At 37.9% G+C, this 12,837-nt stretch overlaps 1 protein-coding gene across 6 annotated transcripts in view; it reads right to left on the bottom strand.

Annotated features, from left to right (window-relative positions):
- Positions 1 to 1,261, bottom strand: part of PCDH9 (protocadherin 9) — a 1,077,972-nt gene extending 1,076,711 nt beyond the window's left edge. For 3 of the 6 annotated variants that reach the window (XM_072617057.1, XM_072617058.1, XM_072617059.1), the window contains exon 1: positions 278 to 1,260. The gene's annotated coding sequence lies outside the window, so the exon portion shown is untranslated. Of the gene's footprint in view, positions 1 to 277 lie in introns of all 6 variants that reach the window. The other 3 variants (XM_072617056.1, XM_072617060.1, XM_072617061.1) reach the window with 3 other exon arrangements.
- Between the last annotated feature and the right edge of the window lie 11,576 nt (positions 1,262 to 12,837).

Raw genomic sequence — 12,837 nt, 5'->3', positions numbered from 1 at the left:
ATTCAATGGGTGCAAGTCTCCCGGCAGCTAGATACTGTAGCAGAACTGGTCAGCTCCTAAGCACTAATCTTATCTGCATTAAGCTGCACGGTAGCTGATGGCCGTGATTAGTTCCAGCAGAGTGATGCAGGTACGGATGCAGATAAAGCCGAGTAGGTGAGCTCTCTCACCACCGTTTCCAGAATCCCAAACATTCCTGTTCTCCACTCAGGGCATAGACACAGACACACATTTAAAAGCAAATTTTAAAATCGTGCATGTGAAACTTTATACTCACCTTAGTTCTCTCTCTACGTTTTCCGATAGCCTGCAGTTTGCAATAATTTGTTCCAACACAATGCATCTGGTAGCACCAGTTTGAGGAAGATTCACAAGCAGCAAAACGTTTCCTTCTTGAGAAATGTGTTGCTTCGGGCTGGCAAATTAGCAACTCCGGAGAACAAATTCACAGATTTGTCGTCAGTCATTCTCTCCACATTTTGTCTCCGCTACCCACAGGATATAGGAGCTCCTTGTACTGAACACGCACACAACATCCAGTTGCACTTCCTCAGCCCAGGGATATTTTCCACCGTGGACTGCATACCATTACCATCCGTGTATTAACTGGCTTAAGTCTGTAACTTCTGGTCGGAAACGTCAGAGTTGGAACGACGGGGATTCTCTCTTTCCTCTCTGGGGTGGCGGTTGCCCAAAAGGAAAAAGCGATTGCATTCAAGGCTTCTGTACCAGATGGATGCCAGAGCTTCACCTCTCTTGGGGTGTCTTTTCTCTCTCTTTCCTCTTCTCTTTCCCTCCTTCTCTCAGTCTCTCTCTCACCTCTCTCTGCGTCTCTCTCTCTGTCTCTCTCACTCTGAACTGAATTTCTTGATATAACTCTCAATAAGCCCAGAGGGAGGGTGTGAGCAACGCGAGGCCCCACCTCTTTGGCACCTGATTGGCCTGTGCCTTGCAGTGCGGGCGGCCGCAGCTAGGCAGAGAGGGAGGGGGCCGCTGAAGAAGGACTCTGACTTGTCTCTTTGCCTCCCCCTCCCCATTTCTCCCCATCGGCAGCCGCTAAAACCCGGAAAGATGGAACATACGCACTGGAGAAAAGGGGGAAAAAAAAAAAAACTAACCCAGGATTCTAGCGGAAAGCACTGGGCATGCTCCGCAGGTCTGAGTAGCAAGTCGGAAGCTTTTGCCCTAGCCTAGCAGGCAGGGACTTAGGTCAGCGAAGTCTAAGTGAGGGCTGGGCAGGAGCGGAGGGGCAGATGCTGAGTCCGTGGTGCGCAGAATGGCTAATGGCCTGTGGGCTGGGAAGGCTGGGAAGGCTGGGGAGGGCTGCAGGCGGCGGCGGAGGCAGCGGCAGCACCATTTTTGGAGAATGCTGAGAGTGAGAGGGGGCGCGCAGGGAGCGGGCGCTGGGAGGACGCGCTACTCCGACTCAGGGACGTGCTCCGGAGGAACCCCCAGCCCCCCGCCCCGTAGCTCGGCGGGCCACGGGGAGCAGCCTCCTGGAAAGGATCCGAGCCAAGGGGGGCGCGTCTGCCCGCGCCCATTCTGCACTGGCTCGTCTTAAACGGAGGGGCAAGCGTTCCGGGTCACCCCCGCCGACTTGCAAGGGGATGAAGGAACCTGGGGCAGGAGAAATTCGCAAGAATTCTTTGTCTTAAAGGGGAGCGGGTGTGGGTGGGTGTTGGGGACAACATCCAACATGAGTGAAGCTATGCAAAGCACATACATTTGTCAAGATGACAGTCTGGGGGCTGACGGTGTTTGCAGGCATGCAGTAGGCTGGGAGGGGACGGATAGGAGGAATCCGGGGCAACTGGAGGTTCTGAATCTCGAGACGTGTTGCGGCACAGTTCACGGGGCTCTCGGGAACCGCCTGGAGGAAACAAGAGAGGGGAAAGGCAGCAGACACCTCATCTGGTCAACGTGTCTGGTTTTTCCTTGCGAAGTCTCCCAGCCCCGGGAGTCAGAGGCGGCTGGCTCTAGAGGGGACTTTGCCTGACTTGGCTCCGTCTGTTTCCACTGCAAACGCCTCGACCTCAGAAAGAGAATCTGCTGCAAGAAAGGGTACCGTAGTCACATTGTATCCAGCTTGCCTTCAGGGATTCCGAGGAGCGTCCTAGCCAGCCTTCTCTGGGTGTAGAAAAAAATCTTTCCTCTTGCCCTTTTTGCTAGTTTCAACTTTATATTTAATACATGTCGCCTCATCTATAATTCATATTTCTCTGACTCCAGCTTAGGCTCTGCTTCCATTTACTTGTGCGCACCTTTCTTATTTTTGCAAAGGTTTGGACTACACTTCACTAAGGATTAGCTTCTCCCCTCCAGTTCTGACCCCAAAAGTATTTTTTCTAATCTTTTGTGCCCACAAACCACAAGGGTTACATAACAGTTGTTACCTACTTTGCTGGAGGCAGAGATCTCAACAAGCACTAGGAATTCACCTCAGGTCCAGAAAGTCATGTTGCAACAATTCACTGTAATAAATCCCCTTATTTTCTTAACTTTAAAAGTATTCAAGGAAAGAAGGTCATGGTGGGGACCATTATTTAATTGATATTTCAACTTTTCAGGAACATAAATAGACCTTTCATCTTAATAACTAAGTTTCTGCCTGAATATTTCTTTTCAAGTCTTTTAACAAATTTGGAAAATAGAGTAAGAATGAGGAAAAACAACCCAAACCATTGTTCTGCATGCTATATTTTACCTTTCAGTATGACTTTTTAGATTTAAAATATTAAAGATCAAGTAGCAAAGGCAGGAACACATTTTTAAAAACAAGGACAAAGTGTTGGAAATAGTTACTTAAACAATGCTTGAGAGCAGAGAGTATATTCTCATATCCACACAAGTAGGCAGAACAAGACCCCACTACTCTTTTTCTCAGGTAATGCTGAATAAGAAAGCTCAAACTTTTCCTCTCATTCTTTTTTGTGCACTATTCTGTTTCATATTTATTATCTGATTGTGTAAGCAGGCACTGGAAAGGAATTTCTTTTTACATTAAAGTAACATAAAACAAGCAGTTCTTTTGCAAAACTAAGTCATCTTTTGAACACATTAGATAATTCATAACCCAGTATTGGCTTGAAATTATCAGAGAAACAACATTTAAGCAGAAAAGGACCCACTAAAAGCTTCCTGATAAAATTCTGAGGTAAGGAGGAAAAGTCAACACATACACACACATCCTATAATATGAGCAGATTAAGGGAGGATTCTTTATCTCAGCACAGTGTGTAAGACCTTTTTACTATTCACGGAATCTATAGCTGAAAACACTACATTGTTCAGAATGGCAAGCATTCACTGGGGTAGCTTGTTTTGTTTGTATGAATTAATAAATGAACTCTTCTGATACAATATATAGGAAATAGATGGAAACAGGCATTATTTTATAGTCCATTCCACAGACATCCCATACATATCACATTCTCCTTCTAATCACATGGTCATCATTTTTAAGTCACCATGCACTTATATCACATAGCCTAGTAGTAATTATTTAACTTCATTGCTAAACTGAAGTATTCTGTTTCCTTAGGGATAGCTTTGACTCGTCATCAAAACTCCGTGCTTACCAGTCTCAACCTAACATACCATGAACATAGAATCGTGACTGAGAAAAATAATGACGCTATGAAGCTAATGGCAGTTTAACACCAATGAAAAAAATCAGAGGTCAGTTCCCTGGGCAGCATGGGAGCCTGGACAGTATCTCTTCTGAGAAAACTGCTTCTGATGAAGGCAGAGAAGTTGGCTTGAAAACAATCAGTCATGTTCCCATTTATTTGCCTACTCTGAAACCGCTGTGGTTTCTTAACATATCTTAAGTTAAAGTTGTTAACCTCTTAGAGGAGGGAAAGTCTAGAGCTAAATGTTAGGCTGATAATATACCTAACATGTTACATTCCCAGCTCCGGATAGAAAAGGAGACTCTTCTCCAGAACACAATATTCAAAGAAGAAAAGTAATCCATAGGTGACTTGTCTTTCTTAACCCTTTAGTATATGAAGCAGATATTTTCCCCCAGAGCACTATATAAGCTTTTGCATAGCAAGATCTACTTAAAATTCTTCTCTTTTTAAAGAGTCATGTTATTTCCTGATAAACATTGCTTCAGGATTATTGGTATAGGAGAAAATTACTGGTGTGGTTTATTTGTTTATTTAGAAACCTCTGTGAATTATTATGATTTTCTCTCTTTCAAATCCTCTGATGTTCCTAACCATAGGAAATTAGGTTTTTCCCTATGCAAGAAAATATTTTATTGGGTTCAAGATCACAAGCTCACTTCTTTTCCTACATTAGCACATTAGCTATTTATCCATATCATTACATATAATCTACTTTTTGATGCTAGGATATATCTAATTCTAATCTATCACCGTGGCTCATGCTTTCAGATTCTGGAAACAATCTAATTATTCCATTCTGGCTACAATAAAATTTCAGTAAATGAGGCTATATCTTAATGGTTATGGTCTCATGCCTATGTATTGATAGAATCTGATTCATATTTGGCTGACTAACTGAGGAATAAGATCCAGGTCTCAGAATAAAATGCAGTCAGGGCTCTGTCTGTGATCTCTTAAGTCATACTGGTGTTGTGTAACTCTGCTCCCATTTTACATTCCACATTTGTTTAATTAATACCGTTAAATATTCACATGTAATATGTTTTGAATATATACTTGTCCATGCCATGAAAGTATCTAGCCTATGTTTTTATGCAGCTCATTTCATTAGATCTGTTGATTAGACTGGCACCTGTATTTTACTGATGCCCTGAAAACTTTATGGAGCAGATTGAGTCTATAGATCTCAAAGCATTTGCAAATAAGTTCAGAGTGTGTATAATTTAAGGATAAAGAACATGAAGTATAGAATGGATGACCTTTGCAAGGAGCTCAGGACTTTCTTCTTTAAAGTCTGAAGGATTAGATTAGTGCTTCCATGGAATTCTCTTAAAATCCAAAGAATTGTATAATGCTGTACACATTCAAATATCTCATCCAAATGTTTTAATATACTTCAAAGAAATTAATCATAAAACACTGTAGTTCCTTTGCCATAGCATGTATCATGATCCCTGTTTTACGTAAGAAGATAGACTATTGTACTATACTTCTAGGTGAAATCTTGAAGTAAACCACACTATTTAGGAAATGACAGCACAGGATGTTAGCACAACATAAGAAAAATTAACACTTTTAAGGATGTGCAAAGAGTAGCATGCTCCTCTGAATAATAAAACTTTCCCTTCAGTATTTATTATCGTTCTTCTGACTAACCCTCTGAGGAAAACCTAGTCCTAGGTAATCAAATCACACAGGAGGGCAGGTGACAACCTTTATTCTGTTTGAATGACTGAACTAAATTTAACCAAATCTGCTATATTTTTATGACTGACAATGATTATAGATGTCAGATTTGGAGCTCTAAAGGTTCTCCCAGTATTAAGCTGACATTTTCTACTGCTACGGTTTCATCAGGTTTTTATACAATTGAGGAAAATATTAAATTCACATACTTTGTTACTGTTTCTTTTACATCTCAGATTAATTACAGACTTGGGTTGCATTGTAAAGTGTGTGCTCTCCTTACTCGTGCAGCCGTTTAGCAAAACAAAAGGAATGAATTTTGAAATAACAAAAAAGGAGAGTAATAAATATGTGGTGTTTAAAATGAAATTATTTGGTCACTTATAAGTAGTGTAATTGCCTTCCTATCTTGCATAAGCTACTTTTTTATTCTGCGAGGCCTGCATTCTATTTATTTTGTTTAAAATAACTGTTGGATCAGAATATTGGGCAGAATACAGCCAATTCCCTTTTGTAGAAATAGAAAGTGTTCCAAGACCTACAAATAACACACATAGATTCTGAAGCACATTGTTTACAACTGAAAAGAGCTGATAGGAAGAAAAACAGGCATGGGGCAGAAACTAACCACTTGAATAAAGTTCCTCTTGAGAACTGCTTTCCTTTACATAAAAAAAGAAATTCAAAAAGATCAGTAATGTCGTTTGTACTCCCTATTTCTTTAAATACTTTTGGTAAAGGTCATGTGATACACACAATGATGGAATATCAAATTAATAAAGCAATTTAATTTTCTGAGATTTTTCATCTCAAAACTTCTATATTGTATATGTTCATTCATTTAGCCTAAGTGCCTATCTTATTTTTATAGAAACCCCATTTGTGATTTAATACACACATACCTATTGGCTTTACTGAGACTGGGCAGGATGCAGACAAGCCTGTTTTTTATTTTTAGATCTTTTTTCAGAAACCAAATTCAACTCAGGAGTATCCTCTAATTGACTTAGCATGACTCAGGAAGCCCTTGTATTTATCATCTGTGTACTTGGGTAACCCTGACTTAACTACATATCAAAGATAACAAACATCCCAGTTAAAAGAAAAGGGGAAAAGCAAGGTTTTTAAAAAGAATTAGCATGTTTGTCTGAGGATTAAGTAAATAGCCACTCTACTTTTTTTAGTGATCTCCATCTCCTTAACTGGAATCAAAAATCTCCAAGCATAAATTAATGAAAGCTTCATGTCTGCAAAATCCATTATGAGGCCTAAATGCACAGAGACTGCACCATTTCCCATTCCAAGGAATTTACAACATCCCAGTCAATGACTTGTCTGCGAAATCCCCAGCTTTCTAAGGAAACAGCAAAAGCCTCACAGAAATTTTCAGAGGTGTGAAGGAAGGTCACCAGCTTGTTAGAATGTACTTAGGATAAGGTGATGCAGACCCAAAGAGAGATTTAAAGAAGACAAATTGCCATCATAGTAAGAACTAAAATTTATCGAAACATAAGACATTTTAGTTTGAAAAACTTTGCTGGATTTTCCTTTGAAAAGAAGTCATAAGCAAAAGAAAGCAAAAATAAATTTCATACTTCAACATATACAAACTGAGAAAAGTTACACATTTTTGTTTTGCTGTTCTTTGGGACCTTTTTTTGGAAACTGGGTGGGTATTCATTTAGCACATCAATCAGATCATGGACTGATCAGTCTTTAGTCTGGCTTCCTTTACCATCACTCCCACTCTGAAAAAAAAAAAAAACAGGTTAGAAAAAAAAATACAGGATAAGTGGTGCCACTTAAACTTGTGCAGGTAGAAATAAGTGATTCTACTTGCTAGTAATACTGTTTCAAGCCGTGAAAATAACCAGGCTTCATGAACTACCCTGGGAAATGGTAGGTCCTACTATTCAGGTGGAGAGTCGGGCAAACAGCTCAGCTAAATTGGAAGCCAGAGTAAAGTGAAATATGGAATTTAGAAACAGAAAAATAATACTTCCAAGAGATCCTGACCTAAGGAATTAAGAGGAATTTGCGAATATATTTAGAGTTGTATAGCAATAACTCATTAAGGATGAGAGAAATTCTAAATCCCCACCATGAGCTTCTTGCTTAGATTTTTTAAGAGATTTTTGCTTTTAAAGAATAGGACCTCAGACATCACCTAGTCCAACATTTTTTGTTTTACAAATGAGTCCACTGAAGATCACAGATTAACAGATTGTCCAAAGTCACTCAGAGTTAGTGACACAGCCAATATTGGCATCCCTACCTTCTGACTCCCCCACGTTGGTCTTTCCATAGATGATGCTGGGATGTTACCCAAGCATCAATGTATGAAGTGGTTTGGCATTAACCTAATTCAACTTAACTGCTCAATAGCAGACTTTTTTCTCTTAAATAGAAATCAATACAATGTTATTTTCCCCTCTTAATATTATTTACACTTCTTCATTGACTACTAAACCTTAATACTAGACCAAGCGTTAAATTATAACAAACATCAGTAGAATCATTTAACTTTTGAACCAGAAGGAATTGTAGCAATACAAGTCTGCTACTTTACAGGTGGGGGAATTGAGACCAGAGAGATGATTTCCTGAAGATCATACACCTAACTAATAGTAGATTTGAGAATAGAAGCTGGATCTCCTCAGTCTTTTGGACCATTCCTTTAACCTATCAAGTTTCTAACGAGAGGTTATTTCTGTTTCATTTTTAATAAAAATCAAGTTTGCTAAAAACTCTAATTAAAAAAAACTAATAGGAAAAAATTGAGAAAACAATTTTGAAAATTTGGAAACAATTAATTTGTAATTATTTTAGGAGCCAAGGCAGATAAGAAACAAACAGTGTATACAATCAAATTAAGCTTCTCACTTAATCCTGTACATCACACATTGCATTTCTCCAGTCATTTTGTAATAAGATGAAGGGTAGGCAAATCAGAGGGATGATCTGATTGAGACATATATTGTCCTTTATCCACAAAAGTGGATATCCTCAATATCAAAATATAGGAAGGGATGGTTTTTGACAGACTTGAAAGTAAACATCTGTTGTTTGCCAATGTGGTTTCTACAAATCTATTGGCTAAGGAATTAAGTGCCAATTCCAATTATAAAATACCCCGAGTTGTATAGATATAGAATAATAGAATACATATGGAAAGTAATCATTGTTTACCATGTGGTATTTCTTAAGAGTAGAATGTTTCAGAGGAAAGGATGCCCAGGAACTCAAGTGTATCCTAAATAGTACTTAAAATTTTTATGACCTGATTTGAAACTTAGTGATTCATTGATAAACAGGCATTGACTTTTAAAATGAAAGATATTCCTAAGGGCTTGGATATATGGAGTGGGGGCTTGGCTGAAATTTAGCTGCTTGATAACCCAAAAACATATTAGTCTAAAATATATTTGAATGAAATTTGAAATTGTTTCCCTCCTTGATGGTTAAGTGAGATTAACCAGAAGTTTTCATCGTGAAGAGAGGAAGGAAAGGAGAAAATGATTTTGGAAACTAAACCATTTCCTGGGAAGTCAGAACTGGGGAGAAGAGCGGGTGAGAACTGGGGTAAGAGTGGTAGTAGACAGGAAGCAAGCAACTTTAGGAAAACTGAATGACTGAGGAACACAGGAGAGGGGTGCAGATTGGGAGGTGGGATAACAGGGAAACAAATCCTTGCTTAGAGCTGTCTGAATATCAATTTATACTGATAAAAGACTAGAACGCTACAAAAGTGAGCAACAACAAATACATTTTTGAAAAATGTAGCATTTTGCTTTTTTAAGAGTACTGATAAGTAATGCCATTTTTTTCTTTTCTGAATGTGATTATTTAAAATCAGTTTCGATCTATATTCATTTTTCAATTAAGTAAAATTGAATCAAATCAAATTGAAGATTTTTGAAAGTCCTTTGGACAGCCAGGATGTCAAATCAGTCAATACTTAAATTAATTCAGGCTGTTCACTAGAAGGTCAAATTCTGAAGCTGAAGTTTAAATACTTGGGTCACATAATGAGAATATAGAACTAGTGGATGACCCTGATATTGGGAAAGATTAAAGGCAAAAGGAAAAGGAAATGGTAGAGTGTGAGATGGTTAGAAAGTGTCATGGAAACAATGAATATGAACTTGGATAGACTTCATTAGATAGTGAAGGATAGAAAGACCTGGCATGTTATGATCCATGAGAGTCACACAGAATCCAACAGGACTTGACAGCAACAATCCCTGACATATATCATGGTGTCTACAAGTAGTAAACAATAAATTCTTCTTGATTGATTGCTTCAACACTAATCCAGTGGTCAAGAAAATACAACCAGAGTCAGTAATAATACCATAAGAATATTCTACATTTCTTTGGAATTGGATTATGCGAATATGACATTTGAGCCTCATAAAAGCTATGTAAACTAGGCCTAGTGAGTCTCGTTGTCCCCAGTGTACAGATGAGGTAACTTCTATGGAGGTTCTGACTTTGACAAGATCACACAGCTATTAGGTGGCAGAAGGAGAAATAAAACTTGAGTTTCTTGATACCATCTAAGAACAACATTTAAAACAGTATGATCTTTGTGTCCCCTCCCTGCCACGTGCATTCACAAATAGATCTAGATGCCACAGATATATAGATATAAACATATAGGATATGCAAAATATGTGTATCTATATTTCAGGCTATCTGGGATCTGATTGATCTCCTATACGGATATCCTCCCACAGTACCGATAAAAATTCATAGATAACCCCTTGAAAGTCCTTTTCAGGGAGTCTACCATATTATGTGTTTGGGGGTCTTCCTTCCATCCATTCTTTTGACATTGAATGGATGCCCATGGTAACATGCAGATTTTTCTTTGGCTATCCCTTGCCATTGTCATATGACTAAATGACCTTATTTTCTGCTCACACAACTTTTTGATGACATCTTTTCTTTACTTATCTTTTACTACAGCAGGAAGTAAATGGCCAACCTGGGAAGGGATTTTTGACCTGGAGGGAGGAGACCTGGTTTTGAGTCCTCCTTAGCTGTAGATGTTAAACAAATCAACTACATATTGTGAATGACCACACTTTTTCTACTTACTTTACCAAGTGATTGTAAGGAAAATGGAACTATTTAAAATCTATAGATTTCCTGTATATTTGTCTTTCTTTGTAGATATTAATATATTGTGTATACATCATATATATATACATGGCATATATACATTCACACATGTATACATATAAAAAAACAATGGAAAATAGTGTATGGAGAAAAACATTCTTTAAGGCAGGAAGACCTGGGTTCATGTGATGATTTCTGACAAATACCAACTGAGGGATCGATCGTAAACAAGTAATTTAACTAGGGCCCCATTTAATGTTCTATAACTTTTTAAGTTGCAACTAGTCCCTAATGTGCCTCAATGGAGCTACAAAGGTTTCCATACCTGGAGTGCCTTATACAAGTGAAGTTATAGGTTCTAGATTTCTTTTTCCATGAGATATTACAAAACCAGTTATTACACTTATGTATTAATATATTTGCATATATTATATTCATATATACATATCCATGTGTGTATGTTGAGAAGCACTGTTGCAGAGTGGCTAGAAAGCTATTTTTAAAAGCCAGGAAAACCAGAGTTCAAATCTTGTCTGTCACACCTACTGCTTTTGTGAGTCTAGACAATTCACTTAACCCCAGAGTGCTCCCGTGAGTTCTCTAAGCCTACAAATAGAGGAGGTGGTGCTGAACTGCCTTGTTAGAGGAAGTTTTCTCACCTGGGAGTTCCCCTTTAATAATGGAAATCACAGGTCCTTTTCCTACACTGATTTATATAAAAATAACTGCATATAAACTTAAATCCAAGTTAATTTATTTGCATTTTTAAAAATCAGTAATTGAATAAGAATATACTGAACTAAAGTGTGTGACCATATGGAACAAAGAGGGAACTTTAGTTTGCTAACCTCATGTGATTTTATGTTTTTCTTCCTTTTAGAAACCCTTCAGATTTCTAACTGCAGTAAACACTGCCATCTAGAGGACATTTTCTTGTAATGCATGTCATTGAAGCACAGCAAAGTTAAAATATGAAGTCTGTCTTTGTACCATAATCCATTTTCTTTTGAACTATTAACATCTAATCCTTATGGAAATCAGAAAGTCTGTTTCTCCTAAAAATGTTCTATGTGCCAAAGGAATTTAACTTAATTGTGGTAGGTAAAGAAAAAAATTAAACATCCATTATTGTTATTATTGAGATCAATTAACTTGACAAAAGATATAAAATTGGCATAATTTTAAAAGGACTATTTATTAGATGATCATCTGGATTGACCGCTATATGCTTAAATTGTTTACTGGTATTTATCCTCTACTGAATTTTATTTTAATTATATTGATCATTAAAAACCACATTAGATAATTGCAAGGTCAAAATTATAATAAAAAATTATACGCTAGACACTTAACTGCCAGAAACTGAGTACTGCACTAATAAGAACCCTGGTGAAGTCCTTTTACAGAATCTATGTATGTATATGACTAACAATGAAATAACTCGTGCAGTCTTAGTTAAGCCTGGGTAGTTTTAACTTGAACTTTTTTTTTCCCCACCCTGTTCCATTAACTTAAACCATGTGCTGTTTTCAAAGATCTGCTTTCTTAGGGAGTAACTCATTAATCAATGGCAGCTGAGACTCTGTGGGATACAAAGTATCTAAAAAGGTGTAAAAACAGAGGTATTTTACAACTCTGCTTATTCAAACACCAACACCAACACCCTGGCATTTGAGAAGTCCCTGTTGCCCATAATAGCTGTATTATAAAAATGAAAAACACATGTGTTGCTCAGTTTCTCTCCCTGCCCCCCCATCTAAACAGTTTTTTCTCCCCTAGTGCTTCCCTTATTGAGTTGAAATGGCTTTAAAAGTTTTACAACCGTTTCATATTGTTTCAATTAGAAAAATGTTGGGTTTTATTTAGTTCACTCTTCTGTGCCCTTTAAATCCCATATTGATCCTTGATGAAATTGAAAAATCGCCATCCAATTTTCTTCAGTTAGCCAATGCACTGTGTACCTACCTGTACTTGTCATTTGGTGGAATGATTAGGGCAACAGTGAGTATAGCCTTCATCGTTGACCTGCGCTTAAAGTAGTTGAGGAAGCTATGAAGTTAATTGCATGTTGGGGGTGAGGAAGGGTGGAGAGTTTGGGCAGGGAGGAGAGACAAGAATGAAACAAAATCAAACAAGACAGCTACATGATACAAAAAATGTAATTCTGCAAAGTTTCAGTAAAGCTGTCAAGTTAACTAGTTAGAGGTAAAATCTCTGACAAGATAATACTGACTAAAAAGCAATTTTCTTTCCAGATTTCTATGTTCTAATTACATTGACCATCCATTATAAAGGTTGACATCACTTACATTCTGCAGTACGCTCACATTTGTTTGAGTGTGGATTTCAGGGGTAATGAGAGTAAAATCAGAGTGTGACTGGTTTAATT

Source organism: Notamacropus eugenii, chromosome 6 (genome assembly GCF_028372415.1).
Source record: "Notamacropus eugenii isolate mMacEug1 chromosome 6, mMacEug1.pri_v2, whole genome shotgun sequence".
Classification (NCBI taxonomy): Eukaryota; Metazoa; Chordata; class Mammalia; order Diprotodontia; family Macropodidae; genus Notamacropus; species Notamacropus eugenii.
Note: the sequence above shows the minus strand (reverse complement) of the source record. Positions and strands in the feature narration are given on the sequence as shown.